The 9819-nt window shown below is 39.5% G+C and overlaps 1 long non-coding RNA gene across 1 annotated transcript; it reads right to left on the reverse strand.

Moving 5' to 3' along the window:
- Nucleotides 1-327: 327 nt before the first annotated feature.
- LOC115949518 lies at nt 328-9430 on the reverse strand. The gene is made up of 3 exons (XR_004082967.1): nt 9304-9430; nt 5138-5227; nt 328-2653 (listed from the first exon to the last, which is right to left on the reverse strand). It is a non-coding gene; the product is annotated as an uncharacterized LOC115949518 (long non-coding RNA).
- Between the last annotated feature and the right edge of the window lie 389 nt (nt 9431-9819).

Here is a 9819-nt window from a genome sequence, read left to right on the forward strand (position 1 = left end):
CTGCGGGAGGCAGCTCCCCGGCAGCCGCAGCGCAGCCGCCGGCTGTGCGTCTCTCGGCACAAAACAAACGGAGCTCCGGCCTTTGTTAGAGCTGATTTTACAGCACACGTAGTCAGGGCTCCGTCCTGCGTTCCTGTGGCAAAGCCCTCTGAAAACAAAGGCGGCTTACAGTGCGAGTTTTCAGTTTTGTCATTTAAAAGGACTTTTTGTTAGTAAAGGTGACTGTAACAACAGAAAAGCCTTGAGAATGCAGAATTATTTTCGCTAATGATGAACCAGGACCTTGCTGTGCACACGACTAGGTAAAATAGACACACTGAGAATAGCTGACAAAAGCAGGTATTTTTAGTTTTGAGGCTTTACAAAGCTACATAAGAGATGCATTGGCATTAAATCATTTAACAATTCAGCTGTTGACAGCAGAGTGGCAAAAGCAGCAAGCTCTGATCTACTGTCCTTTCAAGCACATTCAAAGGAGGCACAAGGAAGGGAGAGGTTTTGCTTTTTCCCTTTGAACTACCGCAAATATTCCTTTAAATCTTAGAAGCGGCATCTGAGCTGAGCGTGCTCAAAGCGCAATAATTTAATCGCTGAAATATTTGACCGTATCGCTTGCTGTGCATTTCCAACTTGAAGAAGGAGAGAAGTAGCAGGGAGGCTGGTGTATAATTCAAGGAGACACAGATCCTGCGTAAGCCAAAGTTCTGCCTGAGCCGGGAACACGATTATAGAGCAGTTTCAGTTTGTGCTGCAGATGGCTCCTTAATCTGATTGCGTAACCTGGTATTAGAGAATAAGGGTCGGTCCCACAGCCGCAGCTGAATGAAGGATACAGTAACTGAAGCTGCACTGAGCTAAAGTCACAGTAGTTATTCACGGGGCACGTTTCAGAGATTAGCGACGGGAATTGGAGGAGAGTTGGAAAAAATACTGAGCTCTGCTTTGTTATCAGCCAAGCTGAAGACTGTATAACACCTAGGCTATTTCCACGCTCCACTGCTGAGCAATCTCAGGCAGCAAAGGTTTAACTCACTTTTTTAGTTTCTTGTGATTTCAAACTTTCGAAAACGAATAATGTTAAGATAAAAAAGAACAAAACCCCCAATAACAATCATAGCAAACGTTAAAATCTGGGAAAAGTGGGACAAGGGTGAGTTCCAGGAATTCTTCAGTGGAAATCTGAGTCATGAATAGCAATTTCTAGACTCTTGGACTATGTCTTTTGAGGTCCTTTTGTTTTTTGGTTGGTTTTTTTTTTTTCAGATGGATTTGACGTTACTGTGAGCATAAAATATGTCTGTCTGCTGTTGTTTGCTTTGATGGAAAGATCACTTGTGCATTTTAAATGTTTCTGATCCTCTTTGTACAGTTTGGGAGCAGTTAAAAGCCTGATTATGTTACCCAGCCATGGTTGCCAAGTTGCTAATTTATAAGCGTAATTTCAAATAAAGTAGTATCATAGTTTCATGATTAGGTCACGATAAGAGAGTCATGGGACTTAGAAAGATGGTTCTGTTTCTGCTGTAAGCTGCTCATTTTCACACCTGTGCCCTGTGCCTCTTTGTGCCCATAAAAACATTGCTGTGGCTGCACAGCAAACTCTGTTGGGTTACAGCTAGGCTAGCAACAAGAAAAATCATGTGGATTTAATCCTGATCTGGTTTACCACTCAGTTGCAGGATGCCCCAGTAGGAGGGCACAACTGTGACTGGGGATGACCACCTCATTTGGTATGAACGTTTGCTTACAGTAACAAAGAAATTGCGTCACTTTTAATCTTGCATCACATGTGGGATGAAAAATACAAAGAGCTGCAGCTACATGGGCTTATCAGACAGTATGAAGCTTACTTACTACAAAATGGATTTGCAAACTTTCATGAAGCTTGGGCTACATGAAATAAAAAGAAAAATCATTGTGGAGTATGTTGTCTAAAATTACAAATTTTTAACATAAACTCTAGTACTGGGTACCGTAAGTATTCAGATAGAAATAAAGCATGTATGGGGACATATTTTAAATGAACAAAAAAACATGCAGCATTGCAATCATACACTGATTAAACTTCAAAAATTACATCAGTTCAAAGGAAACAGCAGCTCCAAACCAACTACCCTGTACATGACATGTCACTAGTACTCAGAGCAGAACTGAGTAGTACAGAAGGCAGCAGTAATTTTTATCCCTTGGGGGTGCCAAGAACACAGCATGGATGACTTGTAAGTGACATGCAGAAAGAGCAGGAGCTACAGCATCCCAAAAAGTCTGGATTCACAACTCCAAGGCTCTGAAGTCAGCGGGAGTCAGTGGCCCCTCCTGGCACCGAGGCAGGCCAGGCACAGGTGGGAGCCCAGCAGCTTGTTCTTCTCTGAGATGCCATATGTCCCAGCTCCTGTTAGCTTTTGATTGATGTGTTTTGTAATTTGAGAGAGAAGAATGATAATCAGATGCATCACCTTGGATATATTGCAAGTGCATTGCAAACACATTGCTGGTGATCACTCCTGGAAGAAGAATGTGGCTCTTGCAACTTTGTATGCATTTCCATGGCAAAAAGTTCAGCTGGGGAGGATGATTCCCTTCCCCAGCAGGTACCATTCACTTGAAGTGCAAGGGTACATTCGTGCACTTGTGTTCAGCACCTGAAATTATCCTGTTAGCAAAAGGAATAATAAGGAAATCTATTGGTATACATTTATCTCAGCAAATACACATTTTATTTGTTATGTATTATAACTACTTCAGTGAAAAAAGATTCCTTTAGAACACTTCAAAAATTCTGCAAATTCCACAACACACCCTGGTCATTTCAATAAAAAAGCAACCTACTTGATAAGCAAGCATTCATAGGCTGTGATAAAGAACAGAGACCAAATCTCTCCTTACCAGAAACAAGTGCTATCTTTTTCATTTTCTTTTTTTCTGATTTTTTAAATATCTTATTTTCTTTTCCCACTCCAGCACCACCTAACCTGCTACTGCCTGTTGCTCTGCTTCTAATTTATTGTCCAAATCTATTAAAGCATATATCCAAAGCATAGGAATATTGGAACTTGCCTACAGACTGTATTTTTTTTTACTTCTTTACATGTTTTAGGCTAGGATAGTTAAAGTATAATTTCAGATAATTAACAAAACCTAATCTGTATTAGTGCACGTAGACCTTATTGTATATAGTTCAAGAAGTACAGTAATAGAAAAAAGAATCATAACTTTAACCAGAATTATCTCCAGGTCTGAATCCAGCTGAAGCCAGCCTTTCTTTTATATGCATTCAGCCTTGTACAAGAAACTCAAGATGTATGAAAAAGTATCCATAACAAAGGCTTTTATTTAAAGATTTAAAGCAGTAAAGAAGGTCCAAAACTACACATTTTAAGAATAATTTAGGATTAAAACTGTTAAACCCATGTATCGTAAAAGCTTTAAAGTTTTGTAATTCACTCCCCTTAATGGTTTGTGCAAATTCTCTTTCATAGTAAGCCATTAGTTACAGGAAGCATGGGAAGATCTTCTGGTAGAAGGCATCATTCTTATGTGCAAAAATAATGTTATGTTCTTTGTTAAATGTACTTGACAAATTATTTGTTAGTGAACTTAAACAATGAAGGATGTGTTAAGAGAGGGAGCTCAAGTACAATGACCACACAGAAGCAAAGAAGCCAAGCTTTGCCTTAGGTACCTCTCAGTTTCAACACCCCTCCTCCTCCTCAGAAGCCTCCACTCAACCCAAGCACCTCTATCTGCTTGTTTCACAGTCACTGATCTCCTGTTCATCCAGGTTGCTTTGATTAACATTTTGTTTCACATTATATGAGATTGCAGTTAGAAAGAGACTCTATTAAATCATCACTCATGCTCTTCAGAAATATAAAGCAGCTATCTGAAACATATTGTGGAAAAGTATCACCCCCAGAGGTTTTGTGTAATGCAATAAATGTTTAACTACTTGTAATTGACTAATGTAGTATATTGCTTAAGAATTATTTTTCAATCCTTTGAAACGAAATAAAAAACGTGCTCAGATTTTTTCCCCTGTAAGATAAACTGTCATATCTTTTCAGTAAATTTTGCTCATCTCTAATGCACTCTTGATACCACAAAAAGCACTGTACATACTGCACATACTGTACTCTGTGCTACAGTCTTGCATTTTGTGAGCTACTGTTTTCTTACTATAGGAGTTCAGATTTGACAATGGCTTTGACCTCTTGCTTTGTATAACACATACTACACCATCTTCAGATTTCAGGTTTTGTCAGAGGCTTTTCAGATTTTCTTCAGTTTTTGTCAGAGGATCCTAGAGTCTACAGGGCTCTGTTACACCATCATATCTTCTTCCGATACATATTCATTTTACAGAAAGGAAAATGGGAAAGTTCTGCAGCCTTAAGAGCCTCTTTGAGTGCCCTTGTCTTTGCAGTACAGTTATAACCATCTCTAGGTCTGACTTAGTTCTAGTTGAATTTAACAGCTGGTTTTAAGTGCCTCTTGGGAGCAGGTGAACACTTCTTCACCAAACCATCAGTTAGATACTTGGATTCCCTCAGTAGAAACAGTCTGACGCTAATGCAGACACTTTCACAAAAATAAAATTAATAAAATTCCACATGCTTTTGGGGTTTAAATGTTTTCCTGACCTCCTGCAGAGCTCCTTCTGGATAAAAGCTACAGATAGGGTTATATTCCAACAAACTCAACCTCCCCTGTTACTGTAAAGTTCTTTAGCAGTATAGAGTAAGGTATGCAATGGGGTGCTGTAAGGAAATGATACATTTATATCACCAGCTGCTGGAAAATCCCATGGGAACCATGACTAAAAATGAGACTGATGATTCAATCAACAATTTCAAAACTTCATGAGTGCTTTCTTTCTAGTCTCAGATCACCTATGTATCCTGTGGTCATTTCTATGAGACATATCACAGCACTAGTTGCCAGAAGTAACAGAATAAATTATTCTCCCAACAATGTCTACATTAACAATGATGCATGACCAACACTTGAGACCCATTTAAGTTTAATAAGATCCATTGAAATTAATTTAAGCTTTTCCACTATCTGGATGCAAGACAAAGACCAGTATGTTGATGAATATCATAGTGCTTATGAGGTGCTTGGTTGTTGCCAGCCAAACCTGCTCATCTCTGCTGGCTCCTTCCTCTCGCAGCCCACGACACACCACCTTGTCAGCTCCCACTATTCTCTCTCCCAGAAGACTTTAGAGCTGCAGTGACACAGGAAACAGATTCTACTGTCAAGTTCAGCCTCATTTTAAGTTTCTAGCCCACATGATCACAGAAGGAAACAATTCCTTAGACTGGACAAAAGTACATACAGCATTCTGGTTTGTCAATATTTGTAAGTCACCATGGGTTGACAGGGACTTCATTCTGGCAGCAGCAAGCTCCAGCAGCTACTGTCAAACATCACTATTCAGAAGCTGGACTGTGACTACAACCTCTTTGGATCTCCTCACTGGATGTCACACCTCCAGGGCCAGATGCAGTCCAACCCTTTGTCTTACATCTTAGAAGGAGAAAAAAAGTTCTCAAACTATGCTCTCCAACTCACAAAAGACAGAACAATTTTATTGGCAATTAAATTTCATTTCTTAAGAGTAAGTTGTGTATATGTTTCAGGCAAAGTACCAATGTTTACCAACACTGGAAGAGTTTGGAGGTGGGAAGAGAAGAATAGAAAGTTTTTTTACCCATTTAAACCATATTCTTCCTGTAAATAAGGGCTATCCACATTTTAGAGCCCCTCTAAGCTGCCTAGGAAACTATCCACTATATAAAGACAAATTGCTGCTTTCTTCTCACACCTGTAAAAAGGGATTAGCAGTATAGCAAACCAAAGAAATTTTTAGATATCTTGAGGGGAAAATGTTGCATGAGTATTACTTTGAATGTAAACAAGAAAGTGAGTGGAAGCCAGGTGAATAGAAAAGCAAAAACAGGTTTTACAAAGTTAAAAGCTTGTAAATCCAATGCAAAAAAAAAAAAAGTTACTGACAAATTAAGACTGAAATAGTTCAGGTAACAATTACTGTGATCAGGAATTGCTATTGTTCCTGATATTATCTGTGTTAGTACCAGAAGAGATTTGCTGTGTTTATTTCTTAACATATGACTGCTGCAGTTTCAGCCTTTGCTCTGCAGCTGTCCCAGATAGTGTCTCCTGCAGGCTGTCTTTGTTTTAGGTACTGGGTACACAGCACAAAGTCAAAACAAGCTCTGAGCTTTCAGACTAACCCAGGCTGGTGTAACTAACGCAGCTGCATTTGCCTATGAGCTGCTTAACTGGTTATGCAGGCTTTACAGTGGCCCACATAATAAAACCCTAATGTTTAAAGGGTAAATATATTTCATTTTTAGAACATACATATTATTTACGTGTTCTACAACACCAATAAAAAAAAAAAAAGCCAACCTGGGGAACTTCTAACACACTGTCTTAAATGTAATTCTTTAAGATACTGACAGAAATACCAGTTTTGTAAATGTTTAGGCAGCAGCAGTTATGTGTGTTTTTATCAAAGTACAAGAAAATAACTCCTTATAACTGGTACACTACAACAAAATAAGTTTTGTGTTGAACTTAGATAAGCAGTAGCTTAAATAGTTTTGATTTTTGCTTTTCATCCTAAAGGTCTCACCATATATCTAGTGAGAGATGCTCAAAAAAAAAAAAGCCTAAAACATTGTTGCTGTCTGTAGACTTTGTAACTCGCGTTAAAAGGGTTTTCAAAGCAGTGACCTACTTAAATATTTTTTGTGTCTTGAATTTTAATCTTTTTTTCTGAAACAAAGAAACCTGCTGATTAAAGCTAAATTTGCTTTCTTTCAACATCTTCCATTGCTATTAGTGAAGTTTGGTTTGATTAAGCAGTTTTACCTCACATTCATTATTCATCCACTGATTTTTCAGGCCCGGAAAAAGAAATTGCCTATCAGTCTAGAGTGATAGCTTTCCAAAGCAGAATTTTACTGCCATTGGGCTACATTCAGGCATATTCCATACAGGAATTTGGCTAGTAGGAGATATTCTGAGAAGTGACAGCAGACCTTCCTTATCCAACTCACTGAATTAAAACTGACAGCATCACTACATAAACACACCAGAATGCAAGTTTGGTCAGAGCTAAGGTCATGCAACTGTAGTTTGCAATCTCCTCAGCTGAACAGTATCTGCTGTAATGGATCCGCTGATGATTTAATTCAAATAAAAGGCCTTTGTTCCTTTCTTCCCTTGCTTTGTCCACACTGACACGACTATCCAGAAAAGCTCTAGAAGCAGCCCACAGAAGCCAAGAGATACAGTATGACAGAAAGCAGTATCACTCCAATCACACATTTTTGTTTTCCGTGACATACTTTTCTTTAAATCCATTTCTCAGCTCCGTAACCTGGTCTCGCCCATCTGGTCTTTTCTCTACCTTCTATCCAGCATTTCTAGCCTCATTGCTTATCTCTCCTCTCTTGCAGTTTACTGAAGATTAAGCCAAGTTAACAATAGCACCCCAAATTGTGGGGCAGATTAGAAACTCAGAAGGGCTCAAAGCCAGGGAGCTATAAAACCAAAGAGTCATTTCATGAGCAGAATTATTCACACTGAAGTAACTCCAAGTCCCGGAGTTTATGCTTCTTCCCCACAACTGTCATGCACATGTGGTTAATAAATTAACCACGCGTACCGACCAAAGTCAATACTGCATAGATCACTGCTTTAGAAGAGTAACAGTGACTGAATCCCTGGAGACACAAATTGTGTTTTTGTCTGAAAAGGAACAGCATGGAACAATGACAAATAGTGACAGCTTATTGTGGAAGAAGAGAAGTGCTTTTCTAGGCACGAGGGTGCTGGGAGGAAGGCACAGCTTTGGGAATGACAAGTTCCTAACATCAGCATTCTTCTGTGGTGGGGCTTTCAGCATTGGCACTGCTGTGGGAAGCTTCCAGTATCATGTTCAAGCATGGAAAATTCTCAATACTGCCTTCCTTGTTGGAGGACAGACAGATGTTACTTTGGTTTCTCATGTGCCCTGTGTTGTATGAGACAGCATAATGTAACACACTGTGGGTCTACCAAAGTGTACAAAAGCTTTATTTTCCAGGTAAGAAAATTTAAAGACCCTAATTTCTTTCTTAAAACATTTGATTAAATAATTTGAAAGGCAGATCTCATTTTTTCCCATAGCAATAATTACACTTTCTCACCCCACCTGCTTTTCCACAATAATTTTCTTCATATTCTTAGAGCAGATATAAAAACAGATGCAACAGTGGAAGCCTTACTGCAATTACATCACAAAGTTTCCAAAGAGTGTTCCAAAGTAATTTTTTTCCATGAACGTGCTATATTCATGTTAAAAGAGTGAAAATGTTAATAAAACTTACCTGAAACCTTTTCCCCCCACCTCCCCTCCAATAACTGTCAGAGAGGTCTAGGTCAGTCTGGCACACAAGGAATGCTTTTACACCACAGATACCAATGGCTCTACTACGATTCGCTCACACCAGTACTGTAAAATTCTACCATCTTTTACAAAATTGCTTTATGAACAAGAACACACTTCACAAGTAGCTTTTATACAGAAGTGGTTTACCACAAAGTAAATGAGTGACCCATCTGGCAGCTTAACTCGTGAAATAAAATAGTGCTTTCCATGTAAAACATGAAGTAAAGGCATTTTTAAAGCTGCATGACAAAACAACTCTCTGCAAAGCAGACAGACAGACCTACATAGAACTCAGAACATTAATTTGCTACAGAGAAGCAGTGGAGTACAGCAATAACAAGCCCAAAACAGAACATGAAACATTCCCCGTGTAAATGTTTATTTTAGGAGGTAAGGAAGGCTAAGCTTTATTTGTATGTTAAACACTATCAAAAGTAATAGCCACATTAAGTGAACTGATACAAGGTTTTGAATAACTGGCTTGTGAAGGCTTTGACATCTGCAGAGGGAATGCATGATCTGTGGCTTGCTCTGTTAATTTACCTCTCATTTACCCTCTTCTGTAGCGGATTTTGGCTTTTAGGGCAGCAGTTTGGGCAAACACACAAAGCTTAAAATGAAACAGGGATAAAGGAGGTATTTACTATCACATTAGTGATCTGTTGCATGTGAACCTGTACTTGTTAGAAGGAAAAGAAGAAAAGCTTGAAGAACTGTACCTGATAAGTTCTTATACTGAGCAACTCTGAACTGGGGAGACTGAGATCAAGATATTGACCACTGTCACACCTGCAGCTACTCAATACTCGCACATAGCTTAGGGATTTTTTTTTTCTTACCGTCGAGGAAGGATAACATGATCAAAGTTCTACTGAAGGCACCACATCTTCAGTAAACAAAGTAATAACCTGCTTCTCACTACGGCCATAAACTACACCTGAAAAAACAAGAGTGTTAAAACCACTTAGATTACTAAGAATATTTACCTAAAGTTTGGATGAAAATAATCAGACAGAAGAAAACCAACGTCAGCAAAACCAGTATAATGTAGTCTGGGGTGACATCGCAGTATAAGTGACCGTATGGAAACCAGTTCTCTTCCCAAACCCAAAGGGCCAGATTTGCTGCTAGCGGTACACTTGAAAGCACTCACGCAAACCACGGGCGTGGCTTGCATTAAAACCTCAGTTCGACCGAGACTAGGTCTCAGGCTTTCCACTGCTGCAGCTGGCGCTTTACAGGGAGCACCAAGCTCGGAGAGCCGACACCTTCCCTTCCCTGCGCCGCTGCCTCTGCCCCAGCCTGAGTGGGGGAACGCAGCTCTCACAGGCAGCCCCAGGCTCTTCCCAGCCCCT

Source organism: Geospiza fortis, unplaced genomic scaffold (genome assembly GCF_000277835.1).
Source record: "Geospiza fortis unplaced genomic scaffold, GeoFor_1.0 scaffold40, whole genome shotgun sequence".
Classification (NCBI taxonomy): Eukaryota; Metazoa; Chordata; class Aves; order Passeriformes; family Thraupidae; genus Geospiza; species Geospiza fortis.